Raw genomic sequence first — 20,272 nt, forward strand, 5'->3', positions numbered from 1 at the left:
GGGGCGCAGGAGGAGGAGGAGGAAGTCAGAGAAGGAAACGCTGGGAAGCAGCACGGGTGGAAAACACGTTTGCTGGTTTCCCGGGAGAGCCTCTTGCCTCCTGGGGGAAACTGGGAGCCGTTATCAGAGCCAAGGACAGAGATGCATGTCGCCGGATAAGCTCCAAGAAAACCTCTCCCTGTGGGCCCACACGGTGTGGCGGGCGGGCAGACGGTGCTCAGAGAGGCAAGACCGCACTCCCAGACTCCCGCCCGGAATTCAGAGCCAAAGGCTCGAGCACCACACAAAGTCCACCCGTGACACCACAGTCAGGGAACAGCAGCCAGGGATCCGGGCAGCTGTGCCCACCCTGAGGCACACCTGGCCCCACCATGCCCGACCGTGCCCTCGATATCTGTCGGTGCTCCTGCCTGTGGGCATCGACACAGCTGGTTCAAATCCTCCCTGTGCCCCTTCGAAGCAGAGGGACCTTGGGCAAGGAGGTTTTATAACTGAGGTTCGGCCCCTGCTTCTGTAAGGAGATACCCACACTGGGGGCTGAGCTAATGGCCCTCGGCCAGGGGGAGCCCCCTCCCCCTCCCCCGTGGACATCTGGGGCCCGATCACTCCTGGGAAGGGCATTACCAAAGGACAAACGATGTCGGTCAGATTTGTGGCCATCACCCTCCAATTTCCTCGAGCATTACTGTTTCATGCTCTGACACAGCCCCTTCCTCTCCAGGAGACAGAGACTCCGAGAGTGGCCAGAAAATAAACAGGCACAGTAACAGCCTTGGTCTGAGAGTCCTCACTGAGCGGGAGTCTCCTCCAAACCTCCTCATTCGGGGTTTAGAGCATCAGGTTCTGGTCTCTTCCGGGCAGAAGAAACATCCTTGTCCTCGCGCACCTGACTTTTAAAATCATTTCTATTTTTCTTAAGTTTGTTTATTTATTTGAGAGAGACAGAGAGTGAGTGGGGGAGGGACAGAGAGAGAGAGCGAGCAAGAGAGATTGAGAATCCCGAGCAGGCTCCATGCTGTCAGCACAGAGCCAGACATGGGGCTCGAACCCACGAACCGTGAGATCAGGACCTGAGCCGAAACCAAGAATCAGCAGCCTAATCGCCTGAGCCACCCAGGTGCCCCAACACCTGGCTTTTTAAAGCACACACCAAAGGGCTGCTGGACGTCCTCATATTTTCCACCTGAATGTCCTTGCACAGGACTCTCGGGCTGAGGCTGTAAAGCTGGGTGGCCTCCACGTCCAGCTTTAAGGAGCAATTTCCCTCAGCGGCTGACACTGGGCCTGTAGGCTGGGGCTGGCGTGGGGACAGAAGGGGCCCCACCTGGGAGAGGTTTCCACGCACGTCCCCCCGGGGACACGGGAGGGCATGAACTGGCCCAGGAAGGGGTGCGGGGCACAGAGGACAGGCTGTCCCCAAACGCACAGCCAAAGGGACGGCTCTGCCCAGTGTTTCGCTCACAAACACTCACACACAGACACACAGAGACATCCAATCGCACACCGGCACAGATACACTCATGCAGACGTGCATTCGTACACTCGCACAGGCGCACACACAGAAACACAGACCCCACCGCCACACGAACGCCCCCAACGTCGGAAAGCAGGTGTGCATGGCCTCGCCTCCCACTGAGGTTCCGTAGTGATGGGTTCCCACTCGGTCCTGGGCTCCTGGACCATAGACACCTGCACGTTTCTTCCTGCCTGCCCTTCTGGACTTGTTCCTTCTCCCGCCTCCTCTTTGTGCTCCCTGATGCTGAGGCTGAGGACGGGGCAAACAGAGACTAGGGTCAAGGTCAAAGCCTGGTGTGCCCGGCTGCTCCCCTCCAGGCTCTGCCCCCACTCCTTCAGCCCTTTAGGTGTCGGGTGTCACCGCCTGCTCCTCTGGGCCTGATTGCCCAGGAACTCGGGGACCCAGCCCGTGGGCACGGACGAGGTCGCGCCGCCGCTTCCCCCGAGCGCCGCTAGGTGGCGCCGCGCTAACGAGGATCGGGATGGACCGGCTAGTCGGCGGCAGAGAAAGGGGCGGAGAGTCTAGGTGCCCCCCTCTCACGCGGCTGCTCACACCCGGGTCCCCGTGGCCCCCCAGGCCCCGACCCACGCTCCCTGCCGGCCCCAGGCTCAGGCTGGGGCTCAGGACATACCCCCTCGGGGCCCCCTCCACTACCCCCACCCGTGGCCCTGCTTCCCCCCTGGGCATCTCCTCTGGTCCTCCCGGGCACAGACTCCACAAGGAGCCTCTGCTTCTGGGGCACAGTGCAGAGGTGGATAGATAGGAAACGCGATGATACCCTCCCCCCACCATTCAGTTTGCCCTTCATATCTCCCTGGGATCCCCTGAGCTCTGCCTTTGCCCGGTCAGATGCCAAGTGTTCGTGCCCCTGGCACCCTCACCACAGCACAGGCTGCAGCCCAGAGCATCTAATGAACAGCAGCCGGCACCCCACCCCTGCGCCCCCAGAAAAGGAAGGCCGGGTTCTCCCCCTTGGCACATTTGGCCCAACCCCCACTTCCAGAATGGAGAGAGACACAAGGAGGCCTTAGGACACCCGCATTCACCAGACTTCTGGCCTCCGTGCCTGTCCTGTGGGTCTACCCCACCCCTGTCACCAGCCCTGTAGGCTCCTGGGACAGGGAAATCCTGTTCAATCAGAGCGGCCTGGCACAGGAAGGGGGAACACAGTAAGTGCTCAATAAATGCTTGTTAACTCGATTCATGCGAGGAAGAGACAGGGCGCTAACAACATGTATGGACCCCACACCACGCCAGGGACCGTGAAAGCAGCTTCTCTGCCGTATACTCCCAACAATTCTGTGTACTTTACAGATATCAAGGCAGCCGGGGCCCAGAGAGCCCGAGGTCACACAGGGGCCAATGATAGCCAGGGTCACCACGCTCCAGGGTGCCCCAGACCCTCGCTGTGATGAGCCCCTCTTTCCCTGCCTGAGACTAACCCCCGGGGTGTAGCGACTGGGCCAGTCTCGGACTTCCTGACTCTGCTCCACCTCGGTTCCTCTGAGGCCAGCCTTTGCAGAGGCCGATCCTCCCGCCAAGAAAGATGTCTTTCCAGTCTCATCCTTTAGGGCCCACCCTGGCATCACCTCCTGCGGGAAGCCTTCCATGACTACTCCTTAAGTGGAGGCTTCAGTGGACCCTCCCTGGGAGGGTGTCCTTAGCTTAGCACCCCACTTGGTCCGTTGCCCAGACACATGTGGACTTAGCCAGCTGTCGGGGGCCACAGCACCCCCATGGTGCTGTTCCATGGGGGGACCTACACCTCATACCAAACCCAGCCTACAAAGAAGCTTTTAATGTTTATTGTTTTGAGAGAGAGAGAGAGAGAGAGAGAGACACATACACACACACAGATTCAGAAGCAGGCTCCAGGAGCCGAGCTGTCAGCACAGAGCCCGACGCGGGGCTCGAACTTACAAACTGTGAGATCATGACCTGAACCGAAGTCGGACACCTAACCGACTGAGTCACCCAGGCGCCCCCACAAAGCAGCTCTTAGAAGGGCCGTTAGGGTACGTCATGGACTGAATGCGTCCCTCCAAAATTCGTACACCGAAGCCCCAATCCCCAATGCGACGGTGTTAGGAGGCGGGGCCCGAGACGTGATGAGGTTATGGCTGAGCTCGTGAGGGTGGGGCCCCCGCAGTGAGATCAGTGTCCTTATAAGAAGGGGGAGAGAGACCCGAGCGCTTTCCCCGGTTCGTGAAGACACAGCCAGACGGTGGCTGCCTGCGAGACCGTAAGTGGCTCTCACGGAGACAGCCAAATCTGCCAGTGCTTAAACTTGTACTTCCCAGTCTCCAGAAAACTGTGAGAAAAAAAAAGTTGTCTGTTGTCTAAGCCGCCCGGTCTGCGGTATTCGTTCCGGCAGGCCAAGCTCAGACAGGATAGATGATGAAACCTGGGCCCGGAGGGGCCAGGTGGCCGACACGGTCACACAGCAAACCAGAGCGGAGGCTACACGCAAACCAAGGTCTGGTCACACACTTCGTGAGAAGAAAATGTACGCGTATAAGGAAAAAGGGAGTCCCCAGAGGGATGAATTTAAAACACACGCGTCCACTCACTCAAGGGGCCAGACATGGTGACGTTGTGGAATGCAGCTGGGAGGGAGTGACTCACAGCCAGAAATGCCCGCTGCTGGGTCCTGGGCCTCGTCACCACATGCCATCTGTCATGGCCCAGCTTGTGTAGCTGAGAAAGCTGCACCTCCGGTCCCCAGGGCTGATGGCTCTGACGGCCCGCGGTGGGCTGGGCTGACTCGGGCCAGGCCCACCGGCATCGATCCTCTCTCTGGGGGTCTCAGGCCGAGTCACCGGGCGCCGTGGCATCACGGAGCCAGCCTTTGGCTGGGGGCATTGGAAGCCCGGGTCCCGGCCCCACTCCGCCCCTGCCCCTGCGTAGCTTTGGGGGTCTTCTTTGGGTTTCATCAATCCGAGGATGGGCTCTGAGTGGCCGTGTGCCGGGGGCGTCTCCCACGGCTCTAGAGAGAGTGGGTGCCTCCCGGCCTTGGCGGGGGGATTCGCACCATGGCAGGTAGCAAACATCACTGCTTCCTCCTTCCTCCCTCCCACCTTCCCTCCTTCCTTCCTTCCTTCCTTCCTTCCTTCCTTCCCCTTTTTTTTTATGGTTTTTTTTTTTGTTTGAAAGAGAGAAAGTGTGAGGGGGAAAGAGGCAGAGAGAGAGAGAGAGAGGGAGAGAGAGAATCCCAAGCACGCAGGGCTCAAACTCATGGAACTATGAGATCACAACATGAGCCGAAGTCAGACACGTAACCGAATGAGCCAGCCTCCCAGGCACCCGTCTCTATTTCTACGTCTTTTAAAATTTTTTTTTTAATGTTTATTTATTTTTGAGACAGAGAGAGACAGAGCGTGAACAGGGGAGGGGCAGAGAGAGAGGGAGACACAGAATCTGAAACGGGCTCCAGGCTCTGAGCGGTCAGCCCAGAGCCCGACGTGGGGCTCGAACTCACGGACCGCGAGATCGTGATCTGAGTTGAAGTCGGATGCCCAACCGACCGAGCCACCCAGGCGCCCCTCTACGTCTTTTTAGAGCCAGCTGTCCATCTTTGTCCTTCAGAGTCCGGGGGAGTGGCACCTTCCTCCCCCTGGGGAACAGGCGGGCTCGGGAAGCAAGCTGGCCCCTCCCAGCAGCAGACGTGGCCCCACCAGGCCACACAGAGGAAGGCCACAATGTCTGTTCTATCACTTCCTTGATTTCTTCTTTCCCTTACACGAGCGCGGAGAGCCGTCCTGATCCCCCCCATCCTACCTGACACGTGCCTCAAGCACTCTGGTCCCGGAGTGTCCCTGGAGGAGACGATATTTTAACAGAGTCACCTCTGGGCCTCGTGGAGACCATCAATAACAGAAGGAAGTGGTTTCTGGGGTTCAACGCAGGGGAGACACAGCAGCAAACCCAAGCCATGGAGAATCTGCTCATACCGTCCCCGGCGCCGGCAGAACTGATCCATCAGGGAGATGGGCAGGCAGGACCCTCACGAATTCAGGCAGCAGCAGTGTGGAGTTGGCCTCATTGGGACATGGGCTCAGCTGATGCTGGCCTTCGAACATTCTAGAAAAAAAAAAAAAAAACATCTTTCTTAAGCTGTACTCAGGATCGCAATGGAGATGCTTAACCTACTTACGGAATGTGATCTCTTTCACTGCGTGAATTCAGACACACCAAAACTGATATCGTGTACCTCGCGAAACCCTTTGGTCCACTTTCCCTCTTTGCTTGGCCTCCTAGGACCTTAGGAGTCCAGCTGTCCGGCCCAGCAAGTGGCCCTCGGGCCATGCGGTAATCAGAACAACATCACTGGTTGAACTGATTATTTACTGGCTGATTTGTCATGTATTGAGTGTCCCATATCAGTCACTGTGTGGGATGTTTTTCAGGTTTCTTCTCGTTGAATCCTTACAACAACCCAAGGCTCTCTATTACCCCCATTTTAGAGATGAGAAAATGGAGGCCACAGGTTATGGACCTGGGATTCTGACCAGACCTGCAACCTTCTTCCTCTTGCTTCTTTCCCCCTGGGGGCCCCCAGAACCCCCCTGACCCCATTGCCTGTGTCACCATATACCTCACGAAACTCTTTGCCAGACAAGGTAAATACAGCTAACCAACCAGATACATTTTTTCTTAATTTTTAATGTTTATTTTATTTTTGAGAGCGAGCGACAGAGAGCAAGCAGGAGAGGGGCAGAGAGAGAGGGAGACACAGAATCGGAAGCAGGCTGCAGGCTCCGAGCTGTCAGCATAGAGCCCGATGAGGAGCTCAAACCCACGAACCGTGAGATCATGACCTGAGCCAAAGTCTGATGCTTAACCGACTGAGCCCCCCAGGCGCCCCCAGATAAATTTAAAATGACCTCCCCCACCCGCCCACAGCGCCGAGCCATCACCCCCATCCAAAAGTGTGTGTCTCAAGGCCCAGGTGACTTTATTCCCTGGAAACTCCAGGCTTCTCATGCAAACAAACCCCAGGCCGGTCTGCCCTCCAGTTCTGGACGTGGCCCAACATTGTAGGGGAAGAGGCTTGGGACCAAGCTGGGATCTGCCCACCCCCAGCCATCCATTCATTCACTCACTCTTCATCTGTGAGGCACACGGTACAAGGCTCCAAGGGGACCCGCCGTCTGGCTCACCCATGTCTCGGGGAGAGGAGGTCTTAGAGGTTGGTCAATGGGGCCAGATGGACACGGTGGTCCTGGATGAGGAGTTGCCGTGGGCCTCCAGAGCTGGGAGCTGGCCCCGGCTGCCCCCTGCCACAGATGTGGGCCCCCAGGTTGGGCCCCGGAATCCCTAGCCCTGATCTCTGCAGCATTCAGGGCATCAGCCTCCCCCAGCCCCGCACCAAGGCTCCCCAAAGAGTAGCCACCAAGCCCCTTCCCCTCAGAGCTGCCCCGGGGCCCCCCAGGACCTGGGACCAAGGCTGTTGGGTCTCAGAGAGGATTTGCGACCCCTCCTGTCTGCCTCTTACTCGGCCTGGCCCCCCCTCCCCAGGATGAGAGGCAGTAGGAGAAGAGAAACCTCCACTCCTCCTTTGTGCTGACAGACAGACAGACAGACAGACAGACTGACTCGTGTCTGTCACAACAAGGTGGCGGGTTTCCCAGGGTCCCCTCCACCGTGGTGATGAGGATGGGGTGTGGCCTCCAGGGGTGCAGAACACAGGCAGGGCACGGGGGTCACCGGTTCCCACCCTGGGCCACCCAGCCGTCCCCCCACGGGACCCTGCTGGCTGGTGAACTCTCCGTGGCTCCCGGGGAGCCACTGCCCTCATCTCCCCGAAGGGCGCCTTGCGGGGCCGAGAGGTGCGGAAAGAGTGGAGCATTATTGTGCACTTTTTCTTAAGTCTGTGATAAGCTCCTTCTATTAGACTATAGATCTCGTCACATAAAATAGATTTGTGGACTCACAGCCGGGGAGAGCCACGTTCCCGAGCCGTAGAAATGGCTCATTTTTCCCCTCTTCCTTGAGTAACGGATGGTCATGAATTTTTCACCCAAATGTCGCCACTAAAGATGTCACCAGCCTCCCTCCCCTGGAGATTTTATGATCTGGCTCTAATGGGGTGGGGGTAGGGGGCACCAGCGAAGGGGACTGTGTGCCGGGGCCAGAAAGGGAACTGGGGGTGCAGGGGAGTAGGGGGCCGAGGGCCAGAGGCTGGGGTCCCCATTCCAGCCGGCAACAGAGCCGGGCTTACCGAGCGGTCGCCGTGTGGCCGACCCGCCACCGTGTCTCATCTGACAACAGCCTGGTGAGGGGGGTGGCGGATGGGCTGGGACCCAGAGGAGGCTGAGAAACTTGCCTAAGGTCACAAAGCTTCTTAAAGCCACAGAACCACAGGCAAACCCAGCTCCCGAAGAGCCCCAGAGCCTGGGCTACTGGGGGCCGTGTTTCACTGCCCCCGTCACAGACTCAGGACCTGGGCTGGGTCGTCCCCTTCCCCCATCCTGGCGAAGGATCTTGACAAGCAAGTAGCACAACCTATGGGGCAGCAGGGCTGAGAGGTAAGGCATGTGCTCGCGTCCGTCCTAGATGGAGGCGTGAACTCGCCAGCAAGGGTCACGGTCCAGAGGGAAACAGCCTCTCCATCCTCAGGGCTAAACGCTGAGAAATTGAGATGCTCCTTGAGACACAAGGTGTGTTTTCCTTTTGGGTGGCATCCCTAGCTGTCCGGGGAGAGGGGACAGAAGTGGGACTGAAGCACGCACCGTCTCCCTCGCTCGTGGGGGCAGGGGACGTAGGCTCCCCGTCGCCAATGCCCGTGGCACCAGAAGGGATGGGACCACGGCCCTTTACCCTCTGGGGAGGGCTGGGTTGCCGGATCGAAGGAGAAGGGTCTGGGAAACAGAAGGAGAGAGCCGAGTGTGGGGAGGGAGAATGTCCTTGGGTTACCGCCCCCCAAAAGTTGAGGCAGAGTTGGCTGCCCTTAGGTCGTGCAAGGGAAAAAGAGGGTTGGATGAGGGCCCACTCCCTGGTCCTCCTCCCGAGCCACATGGTCAGAGTTAAATTATGAAGGTCCCTCCATCACAGCGCAGCTTGGATTCCAGAGACTGCCACCAAGCAGGAGAGACCAGGAGAGGGGTTTCAACGGGGAGACAGGGTGGGGGTCCAGCAGAGAAAGAGCTGAAGTTGCCCTGCCCCGGCTAACTATGCGGAATCCTTGCCATCCCGGCCATGTTGAGCCAGAAGGACCCTCGGACTGGGAGATGACGTCTCAGCTGTCAGGCGTCAGGTGAGTAGAAGGTTCTCGGCTTCCACCCCTGCTGTCCCCGCCCGAGCTCTGCAGGGCCGGAAGAGGGGAGCCCTGTGTGCCTGGGGGTGGGGGGGCCGCTGAAAGCTGGAGTGAAGGAAACAAGTCTTCAAAGCAACCACCAGAGCCTTTCAGGGCTGGAAAGGACAGAATAGCATCCAATGCTTGCATCTTTTCACGGCCTCCCAGGCAGGGAAACCGCCAGCCCTCACATTCACCCTACCAGTGACGGGGAACTCACCGCCTCCTAAGTCCAATCGGTCCCATCTGCTTATAGCTCTGACTGGAGAATGAGATGGAATCAGCCCCTCAGGGTCTCCTCAGAGCCATTCTTCTGGGGACTCACGGGGACCCCTCGGGGCCCTGCCGACAGCGGTCATCCAGCGACGCAACGGCACCACATACAAGAAGGGCCGGCTTCACGGTTCCCGGACCACCCTCGCGACCGCTGTCTACACAACACACAGGCCTTTGAGGCAGGAAGCCCAGGCCCGGGTCACTGTTCAGTCTTTCAGATGAGGACCTCGGGGCACATGTGGAGGCGGCACAGGAGGGGTCTGGAGGAGCGAGGCTCTGTCCCCCGCACTGCATCTCTGTGCCCCGTCCCCACCACCGTCTTCTGGCCCCAGCCTCAGGGCACCTGCTCAGAACCCGGCTCCGTGCAGTCTCGGCTCCCGCTGTGAGTCCAGCCCTGGCCCTGCCCTAAGCCCTCCGGTCACACTCTGCCAGAATCCAGGCCACGGGCTGGGGAACCAGGGTTACCTGAGGAGGCCCCCGGAACCCCGGTTCCAGTCCCCTGGCCCTCCCGCACCTCACGTCAGCTTCCTCCTCTGGAAGATGAAGGAAGCCCCCCCTCCCCCCACCATCTGCATCCGTCTGTGGCTCATCGGTACCCACTGTAACAGCCCTCTGAGACTCGTTGCCCATGAAATTGCCGGGGCCTGGCGTTCAGGGTTGGCGGGGGGCATGTCAGCCAGGCCCAGGAAGCCATGGTGAGGTGTCCAGGAAGGAGCGATGATGGCCCTTCAGCTCTCCCGGACAAGGGTCCGGGACAAGTGGGGGTCTGGGCCCTCAGCCACTCTGCAGAGCCCTCTTCCAAGGGTGAGGGGGCCCATGGCCGCCAGGACCCAGGAGGCAAGGCTGAGGGGTGGGGCCAATGGGAGGAGGAAGAAATCCAGCGCGGAGCGCCTAGAAGGAACGAGAAAATGCCCACGGACTGACTGACACTTTACAAGACTCACACCCTTTGCACGTGGCACTCGGACTGCAGCCAGATGATTGCCCTATAAATGAGTAAGGAGCATGTTGACGGATTCACGACCAGGAGGACTCGAGCCTGAGACGAGTAAACAGGCGATTACAGTGCAGCCCAGTAGCTCGAATGGGCGCCTGGAGAGGAGAGCTCACTCAGGTGCAGGCCGGGCAAGTTGCTAACTCTGCCCGGGGGGCAAGGAGACGGCCGGGAAGACTTCCTGGAAGAGGGGACACCTCAGTTTATAGGCATCAGCTAGCGGCACTTGGACTGCACTTGTCCTAATGGCAGAGCTCGGCTGACACCTTGAGGTGGGTCCCTTGTGTGGAGCAGAAAGCGGCCGGGCCCGTTGCCAAGAAAAGAGGGTTGGGGGCAAGCTCAGAATCACTTTGAAGCTTTCCAGAGTCATCTTGAAAATACACGTGAAAGTTGCATTCTGCTCCACAGTATAGCCTTCGTTCTCAGAGAAAAACAGGGTTTAAAAAATTGTTTTTAATGTTTACTTACTTATTTATTTATTGTGAGAGAGACAGAGACAGAGCGTGAGCAGGGGAGGGACAGAGAGAGAGAGACACAGAACCCGACGCAGGCTCTAGGCTCCCAGCTGTCAGCACAGAGCCGACGTGGGGCTCGAACTCACAAGCAAGACCGTGACCTGAGCCAAAGCCGGATGCTTAACCGACTGACCCACCCGGGTGCCCCGGAAAACACGTTTTCAAATTGCTTACCACATTCATGAGTAGATGGATCAATGGGACAGAAAGAAAGCCTAGAAATACACCCTCAAACACTGGAAGTGAGGGCGGGACGAAGGCGGCTAAGAAGGGAGGCAAAGACGGGAGTTTCAATCCATGGTGTGGGCACAACAAGGAAACCATCTGGTGACCAATCAGGCTGGATCTCAGCCTCACCAGAGAGCCCCCGGGACAAACTCCAAAGAGATCTGAGGTTTAGATGTAGAAATTGAAATCCTCAGACAATCAGAGGAAAACGTGATTGACTCCCTTTACAACCGTGGCATGCGGAAAGTCTTCCAACAATGACTTGAAATTCAGAAGCTGGAAAGGATGATCAATTAAATGACTAATAACAGGGGGCGCCTGGGTGGCTCAGTCGGCTCAGGCCACGACCTCACGGTTTGTGGGTTTGAGTCCCACGTTGGGATCTGTGCTGACAGCCCGGAGCCTGGAGCCTGCTTCAGATTCTGTGCCTCCCTCTCTCTCTGCCCCTCCCCCACTCGCTCTCGCTCTTGCTCTCTCTCAAAAATAAAAAAATAAACATTAAAAATGACTAATAAGGGGCGCCTGGGTGGCTCAGTCGGTTAAGCGGCCGACTTTGGCTCGGGTCATGATCTTACAGTTCATGAGTTCGAGCCCCGCGTCGGGCTCTGTGCTGACCGCTCAGAGCCTGGAGCCTGTTTCAGATTCTGTGTCTCCCTCTCTCTCTGACCCTCCCCCATTCATGCTCTCTCTCTGTCTCAAAAATAAATAAACGTTAAAAAAACAAAATTTTAAAAAAATGACTAATAATAGATAAAGACACACAAGCGGCCTTTAAACATTGGAAAAGATAGTCCACCTCGTTCCCATTAAGAGAAATATGAAGAAAAACCATACCAAGGATCCCATTTCTTACCTATCAGGCAAATATCCAAAGCGCGACAACACAGCCTCTCGGTAAGGCTGTCGCACTGGGAACCAGGCGCTCTCCTAGGTCACTATGAATGCAAGACGATACGACCCTGATAAAAGATGATTTGGGCATTTTTATCACAGATGCAGATGGGTTGACCCCCGAGCCGACGATCCCACTGCTGGGAATTCAATCCACAGGTACACGTTGAGCACGTGGGAAACGCGTGTCTATGCACAACCCAAGGGTCTACGTGAAAGGAGAAGCGAATTAAAGCATGCCACAGCCACGAGTGGACCTCGTGAGGGGGAGGAGGAGGAGGGGGAGGAGGAAGCAGGAGGAGGCAGCTTTGCATAAGCAGAAGTCTCCCATGTGTACCATTAGGTAAAACACAAGGAGTCGAACAGCATATATGTATGCAAACACCCACCACTTGAGGCATTTACGTAGAAATACCCGGAGGATACACAAGAGATCCTAAGGGTTTCTCTAGGGAGCAGGGGGTTGGGATGCCGGGACGTGGAGGGAAATGCGACTTGCATTTCCAGAAATAAAACTTGCCAGGTAAACACTGATGTTTATCAGGTATCTGGCGGTCTGTTTAGCCCTAGACACCAAGTCCTAGAGCCACAGGAATCTGTCCCTCTCCATTTGGGGAGAAAGAGCTGTAGGCAGTGGGGAGGGTCCTAGGCGGGGTAGGCACGCGTGGGCAAGAAAGCCCACAACCCTGTGACCAGGGCTTGGGATCAACGGACATACCTGCAGGGCAAGGGGACCTGTGGCCGGAGCCCTGGGGGCAGCTCTGGGTCAAGAAGGGACCTCCTCGGGGCCCCAAGCTGTCACAACCCCGCATGCCCAATGTCCAAGCTCCCTAGAAGCAGCTTAGCGCGGGCTCCCGGCTTCTGTGCAGGCTGCTTTCTGCTAAGGAGGATTCTGATTCGGGGAGAGGGGCCACATCAGCGAGCTCAGTAAGCCCACGGCGGCCAGTCTGAGCCCAGGGCCTGTCAGCCGTCATGATGGTAGGTGGCTGAGCAGCTCCGATACTCAACGGGGGGACCTGGTGGGTGTCCCTCTCCTCTCTCTCAAAATGACTTCTCGCCAGCCGCGGACAAGGGTTAGATAGGGAAGAAGGGAATCCTAGATGGCCCTCCATGCCCCACCTCCTTCAGGAAGTCTTCCTGGATTCATCGAGATGGTAGGACATCTTTCCAGAGGCCCTCTGCTGGGCCACAACCTGTCCAGGGCTAGGACCCTTGACCCTGACGGCACACGGTCACCATCCCATGACCCTCCCCTCAGCCCTGGCACGTCAGGCCCCCGGCCCGGAGCGCGCAGCCCCTCACCGTCGGGCCCCAGCATGGGTGGGGCTCTGTCCAGAGAAACACACCATCAAGAGCGCTCTGCAAACTTTAAAGGGCTGTCTCCCTGGGGGCGGGAGGGAGGCAGAGGGGGAGGTGCTTCCCCCACCACGGGCCTGAGTTTTACTGCCCCACTAAATGCCGTGTTCGCTTGCACCCCGCCCGGCGGCTTGTACACGCCTGTACACGGAAGACTGTAATTTCTCTGCATGAATCACAGGCAGGATCACACCCAAGTTACCGGCACTCCGCTCCTTGGGGCGGGCTGGCCAGGCAGTCGCCTTTGTCTTCCAATTATGCCATGTTTTATTGCTCTTTTAACTGTAGCAGAAACACCCAAAGAGGCAGGGTCTGGAAGGCAATTAATGACATATGGAATAGCCATGCAAAACCACTGGGTTCGGGGCCCGAAGGAAGCGCTGTGTCTGGACACGGCACGGGCCCTCTGGGTGGGTGCGGGGTGGCGGCTGGTGCACGAGCTTCCCCATCCCGCAGGCCTGCATTCAAACCTCGCCTCTGGTGCTAACCCGCTGTGTGACCCCAGACAAGGAACTTCACCTCTCTGAGCCTGCGTTTGCTTTCCTATAGAACGGCACCACTCCCAGTGGGGTGGATAATTGAGCTGACGGCAGACATTCCATCAATGCTGAGTCCTGCAAAGGCCCTCCTACGGTTTAGTTTTACAAGCATCTTTCCTGTCCCTCCAACGCTCTGTCAGTGTCTACCGTGCACACAGTAGGTACACAGGGCTGCGGAAAGAGCCCGCGTTTTGGAGGCCACTTTTCATCCATTCCATAAGTGTTAACCAAATACCTTGACGCGCCAGGTGCTGGGGATCTGGAGACCCAGTCCCTGCCCTTGAGGGGCTCACAGTCCTGCCAGGGAGGAGACTCAGAGTAATAACAGGGGAGACAAGGCAGGTGGCAAGCCCCACGATCAAGGGAAGCCCAAGGGGGCTCTGCCCTCCCTCCCGAGCAGGCCCCAGACAGGCCAGAGGGCTCAGAAGCAACCCTAGGGTGGTGCATGCCTGACTCTGTGCCCTGGAGGAAGAGTCAGAGTGAGCCAGAAAAGGAGTGTAGTGTTTCACACAGGAAAACAACATGTGCAAAGGTCCTGAGGCAAAACACCGCCGGAGCCTAAAGGGAAGGATGGGGAGAGCTGAGGCCTGAAGAGCCCCTGAGGTGAAATCCAAAAGGGCCTTTTCAGCCAGGCGAAGGCCTTTGAGGTTTGAGCTCAATCTAGAGGGCACCAGGAGCCCTGCAAAGGATTTGAAAGTCTTCTGGTGCTATGGCATATCAAGGGCGGGGCCAAATGTGAATTTTGAGGCCAAGGGTGGAGGCAGAGGCAGTGCAGAGGCCAGGGCAGCGATCCAGGCAAAAGACAGACGGGGCTTGAATCCCTCCTCAGCCACTTACCGGCCTCAGGTAAGTGATCTCCTGCTCCTGACCACGGTTCCTCGTTCCTAAATCTCAGCGGTGCCGCCTAGTTCCCAAGGTGGCAAGATTTAACAGGGACAAAAAAGAGGGACTCAGCCACACGGAGAGAAATAAAGAAATGGAGAGAAAGGGTACTTCCTCCAGGCACCAGAATGCCACTCGACCCTGCAGAAGGAAAGAAGGAAACAGAAAAGTGGTCAGTGAACCAACGACCCGGCAATGCTAGCTGCAAGTAAGATCTGCCAAAGGATGATGTTAACATTGATGGACAAAAGGTTCGAGAGAAATGGGAGATGCCTGGCCTCAAAGTATCACTCCCCAGATATTTATTCGCTCACGACGGGGGAAGGACAGTAACTTTACAAGGAGACACCTGGCCGGCACGCTGTGGCCAAGCGATGGAGGCTAACGTGACAAGGCATCGGGCCACGAGGCACCGAGAGGGACACACGACTGTTTTTGTGGCATTCCCGCTGAAACGCGTCACCTCACTCCAATCGGGAGAACACTCAGGACAAACCCAGACTGAGGCAAATTCAACAGAATAACTGATCGGGACTCTCCCAGAACGTCAAGGCTGTAAACATGAAGACAGATCAAGGAACTGCCAGCCACCGGAGGAGAAATGACAGCTGAAAAGCAACGCGGGGTCCTGGCTAGGGTCCGGGGCCCGCGAGGGGTCGGCAGTGGCCAGTCAGGTGACGCTGGAGCGAGATCTGCGGTTTACTTACTCACGTAGGATTGTGCCAGTGCTAATGTCCTGCTCTGGGTCATCGTACTGCAGTCATATAAGGTGCTCACGTTAGGGGAAGCCGGCTGAAAGATACATGGGAACTCTACCTGTTTTTTGTAAGTTTTCCGCGTTAAGCCTGCAATGAGCTTAAAATAAACAGTTTCGTTGGTTTTTGTGTTTTGTTTTGTTTTTGTATGTTTTTTAAAGGACCATCTCAGTGGTTCTTAGCCTTGGAAACACAATTTGAATCGCTTAGAGGAGGCCCAGGCCCCTCCTCAGACCAGCTGGATCAGCATCTCCGGGGGAGGAACCGAGGGCAGGAATAGTTTACAAGCCTCCAGGATGCCATTTACAGCGCCGGGGGAAGGGTGGGCTGTCTGCAATCACTTGGCCCCTCGCAGGCCTTCAGTAAATCATCATCTACCCACATAAATGTGTTAAGTTTATCACCTGACACCTTCGTGCATTCAACAAGTGTTATTGAATACCTACTATGTGCAAGACACGGCAAGGGTGCAGTGATGGACAAGAGAGACAAGATCCTCATGGATCCTCATGGATCCCCTCATGGGGGAGACAAACCATAAAAAAGGGAGATCATTACACATGACGGGGACTCTAAAGGAAATAAGTAGACACAGCAGAAAGTAACCGGAGAGGCGGGAGCTCCCATTTGATGGAGTAGTTCAGGAGGGCATCCCGGAGGAGGTGACAGTTAAACTGGAATGATGGGAAGGACAGAACCAGGAGAAGAGACGGTGGGGGGTGGAGGAGCACTTGCTACAAAGAGAACAGCAGGTGCCAGAGCCCTGAGGCAGCTCTGAAGCTGGAGGGAGCGGGGAGCACTGGAGAGGGAGTCACCACCGACAAGGAGTCTGGATTTCATTCTTGGCGCAATGGAGAGATTTCAGTAAGGGTTGGAGCAGGTTCGGTCGGGTGGGAGGACCATGTTTGATCTGGTTTAGGAGTTTAAAAGATCTCTAGAAAGCAAAAAGATCACTCTAGCTGCCAGGTGGAGACTGAATTGTCGGGAGGCTCCTCACTCTGGGAGACAGATGACGGTGGCTTGGACTCAGGGAGGTGACAACAGAGGAGATGCCAACCCACTGAAACAGGCCCCTTGGCCGCCCAGCCCCCACCAGCCCCGAGGCTGGGTAGCAGAATCAAATCGCCCTTGCGCGTTCAGCCTACTGTTTGAGCCCTATTGCCCCCCAGCCAGAGCCGTCGTGGCCACAAGGTCCCCTCCTGTAGAGGCACCCACACACCTTAACGGACCACATTTCACACCCGCCCCGTAAGCACGTGTTCTCAGAGTCCCTAATACTGATGGGGAAACTCAAGCTCAGAGAGGCAAAGGCATTCACTCAACACCACACAACAAGTGAAATCCAGGACTCACTGTTCCACCGCCCTGGGCTGGGTCCCCGATTCGGGCCACCTCCTTCCTCTGAGCCAGGAGGGTGAGAGGACTTGTTGGCAGAAAGCTGCCCGGTGGTCTTGACGAACAGGAGCAGGACTGACAGCCCAAGCTAGGCTGGGTCCACACAGCCTGAAGATGGCAGCACGTTCATCTCCGGGGTGCCCAGGGCCTCAGCCGAGAGAAGCCAGGCTCCCAGGAAAGCCGTTCTTACTAAAGTGTGAATGACTGATAGTTAGCCCATTCCTGAAAGGGGACACACAGTGGGTTCCAGAAGCAGGAGAAACAGGAAGGTACTAAAGATACAAACTTTGTCCCCTCCCATTTGTACCCTCTTGGCAGCTGTAGCCCCTTGGGGCTCAGTTATTAGCCGCAGACTCCTCCACTTAATTCCCCCAAATCAACAACAGATGTAGGAGCTCAGGCTCTCGTCACCGCCCCCCACTAATGCTTGCGGTCCCCTCCACAGTTGGTGGCTGTCCCTCCTCGGGCTGGGACGCCTCCAGTGACAGGGCCTTATGCTTATCAAGGGATCTTACGCTATTTGACATCTCCCAGAAAGTGCTTTCCTATAGGTGTGCGCCCTACAGGTGGGTATAAAGCAAACACAGGTGGAACAATCGGTTTCCCTTTTATAGATAAAGAAACTGAGGCACGGAGAGGTGAAGGATTATCCAACGTCATGGGGCAAGAATGGAGCCAGGATGCAAACCCAGGCAGGGGGGCGGGGGCTGATTCTAGAAACTCCTCTAGCAGGTGGTGGCCTGGCCAGCTTGCCCCGCTCTTAGCTCCCCTTCTGGCTAAAGTGTGGTCTCCGGAAGGCCACCGCCGGCCAGGCTGGGGCGGGAGACGATGGCATGACAGGGGCACAAGCCGGATTCGATACGAGGCTTCGTCTTTCCCTGGCGGGGAGCAGGGGGTGTCTCAGGACGTCACTTCACCTCTCTGAGCTGCACCCTGAGCAAATCGAGCCCACAGGCCCGGCTCCCCGTGGGCCCCGACAGAGACTCCCTCCCCAGACCGTCCCAGCAGGCAAAGCACATGCCGGTTCTCCGCGGTGATCATGGGACTCCGGGATGAAGGGACAGTGGAGGCCAGCCTCCCGCCCTCCTCCTCCTCCGGGAGGCCCCACCTGCCCCTCTGCCCGTTCCCACACTCCTCCACGGCTGAACCAGCCCCTGCCGTGCTCTCACGAGGCCTCCAAGCCCCCAGCCCCGTCCTCCCACCCAGGCCCCAGCCGCCTCCATCCAGCTCCACCCCCCACCCCCCGCCTCGCTCCAAAAGGCTGCAGACGCTTCTGAGGGCTGGAACATCTGGCTAATGACGGAGAAAGTGCTGAGGCGACAGGTTATTTCAACAGTGTCATCATCCGTTGGGTATTTCAACACTCGGTGCTTGTGCAAGAGACATAATGGGACCTGTCATAAACTCACGCTGTCTCAAAGCTCAGGCACGTCGCGGTGGGGCTGACGGGGAGCTGTTAGGGTTTAGCAATTGGTGCTGTCTTGGGGCCTGCAGCCTCCTTAGGGTTATTTTGGCTCCACCGTGGAAGGCCCTGGAGAGAAATCTCAAGGTGTCAGAGAAAACCCAAAGCAATTACCTCTTGGGGTAATTAGATGGTGGCGGAGATAGATAGCCCGCCTTCCTGCCTTCCCTCCCGCCTGCCAGGGAGAGGGAGAGGGGAGGACCAGCCGGCCCCATCCCGCGGGGCCGGCCCCCACCTAGGCCGGCCCCGTGCGGGAAGGAGGCCGCAGATGACCTCATGGCAGCAGCAGCTGTGAATCATGGCCCCGACCGCGTTCCCACTTCCCTGGGGGTGGGCAAGCGTGTGGGTCCTCAGAGCTCTGGCTCAACACCCACGGCTGGCCACCCTCCCATCATGGCGGCTTCTCCAAAGGCTGTGGGGGAGGCTTCAGGAACCCGCTGGCCTCCCCTCCGTAGATCTCGAACTGGAAATCCTCGATTCAGCTCAGCCCCCATCCAAGATTTCATCTGAACCCCAACCACCCCGTGGGGAGGCCGAGGGGAGAGTGGAAGGTAGCGTAGGGCCACCCACCAACAGGGAGGTGTCGTCTAGAGGAGAGAGCAGTCGCCAATCACACGGGGAGACCAGCGGTCGGGAGCGATGCTGGGCACGTCCGAGCTGAGAACCAACCTCCCCACCTTCCCCTCCGTGCCCAACACCCCCCCACACACACACACACGTTTACAAAGCATCCTGGGACAGAGGGTTCTGGCTGGTGGCGGGGGGCAGAGGGGGGGCAGCAAGAAGCGAGCAGACAGTTCCAGGGGAGGGTCCAGGAAGGCGGGAGGCACCGAGCACGACCAGGAAGCTGACAGCGGCCGGACGGGGACGATGGCCAGCGTGAGCGAGCAGAGGGAAAGGCAGAGGAGGTATGGGCCCAAGGACATTTTCGAGTAGATGCATCGGGACTGGGTCCCACGCTGGGAGGACAGGGACAAGGAGCAGGTCCCTCTCAGAAACGGGCCTCAAGGGTGGGGAGAGGCTCAAGGGAAACTCTGGGGTCTTTGCGGGAGTCGGCCCTTCTGGGACCCCCAGCTGGTCCCACGTGCCCCTCAGCAGGGACGCTGAGCCTCTGCTCTGGTCGGACTTTCTGCAGCCAGTCGGAGACTCTCCCGAAGGGACAGGTGGATCAAGAAAATGGTTTTATGTGGTTCTTGGCCCCCTGCTCCAGGACTCAAACTCCTTCCTGATTCCTGCTGATCCCACCTCCTCTTTTTTCAGATTCACCCTCCTCCCCCTGGCTTTTCATGGCCTCTCGGGGTCACCAGGGAGGCCCTTCGCAGGGCCCCAGGCCCCTCAGCCACCCCCACAACAGTCCTCCACACGGCCCACTCCTGTCCCCCCCGCTGTTCAGCCCACGCTCGCCCCCCGCCGGGCCCCCTCTCGGACCCGGGCTCCTCTGCTGCAGGCAAGTCCCCTCCCTGCGCCCCAAGCCTCAGTCCCCACCCAGCTTCCCCACGGGAAGTGCACCCGCCGTGCCTCAACCAGGCATTCGCTGCCTGTCCTGGGGCAGAGACCTGTCAGCAGGACTGTCACTTCCCCTCTGCCAGAGGCTGCTTTCCAAGCGTTGTCTGTCGACACCCTCACACACGCAAAGTCTAGGTAGGGGGGACGGTTTCCTCTGACCGGTGCCGGGGTCTCAGTTGGTGCTCACACCTGCCCTCCGTGGCAGGCACCGCGAGCGTCCCATTTTACAGATGAGGGGACCCGCTGCTCCTATGAGGCAGGGCCCGCCCCAGCCACCCTCTGCTGCCTGGGCAGGTGGGGGCCACCCAGTCCCTGCCCTCCCCCACACCCCGGCCTGGCTTCCTCCCAGGCACCTGCCCGCCGTCCGGTGTCTCAGACCAGCCTTGCCCCAAACGAAGCGGGACAGGACCCTGGCCTTGGGGCTGGCAGACACGTGGCTGTCCCAGCTCCATCATCTTGGGGGAAGTTATTGACCATCCCTGGGCTTCTGTTCCCACCCCTGCCAAAGGGACGGCGGCCTCCAGCTTCTCCGGGTAAGAGACGGCAACACAGCACAATGGAGAGCCGCCACGGAGGCAGGCTGGCCGCGGGGGTGGGTTTCTAGCGCTGCCTCTTGGAGCTGGGCCCCCTCACTGCTCTGGGCCCGTGTCTTCTCGTGAGTCA

The 20,272-nt window shown here is 58.0% G+C and overlaps 1 long non-coding RNA gene across 1 annotated transcript; it reads right to left on the reverse strand.

Annotated features, from left to right (window-relative positions):
* Positions 1 to 4,893: 4,893 nt before the first annotated feature.
* On the reverse strand, positions 4,894 to 11,838 carry LOC132689804 (uncharacterized). Its single transcript, XR_009615156.3, has 3 exons — positions 11,677 to 11,838; positions 5,467 to 5,596; positions 4,894 to 5,331 (listed from the first exon to the last, which is right to left on the reverse strand). It is a non-coding gene; the product is annotated as an uncharacterized LOC132689804 (long non-coding RNA).
* Positions 11,839 to 20,272: the final 8,434 nt, after the last annotated feature.

This window comes from Panthera onca, chromosome E3, assembly GCF_046562875.1.
Source record: "Panthera onca isolate mPanOnc1 chromosome E3, mPanOnc1 haplotype 2, whole genome shotgun sequence".
Taxonomy (NCBI): Eukaryota; Metazoa; Chordata; class Mammalia; order Carnivora; family Felidae; genus Panthera; species Panthera onca.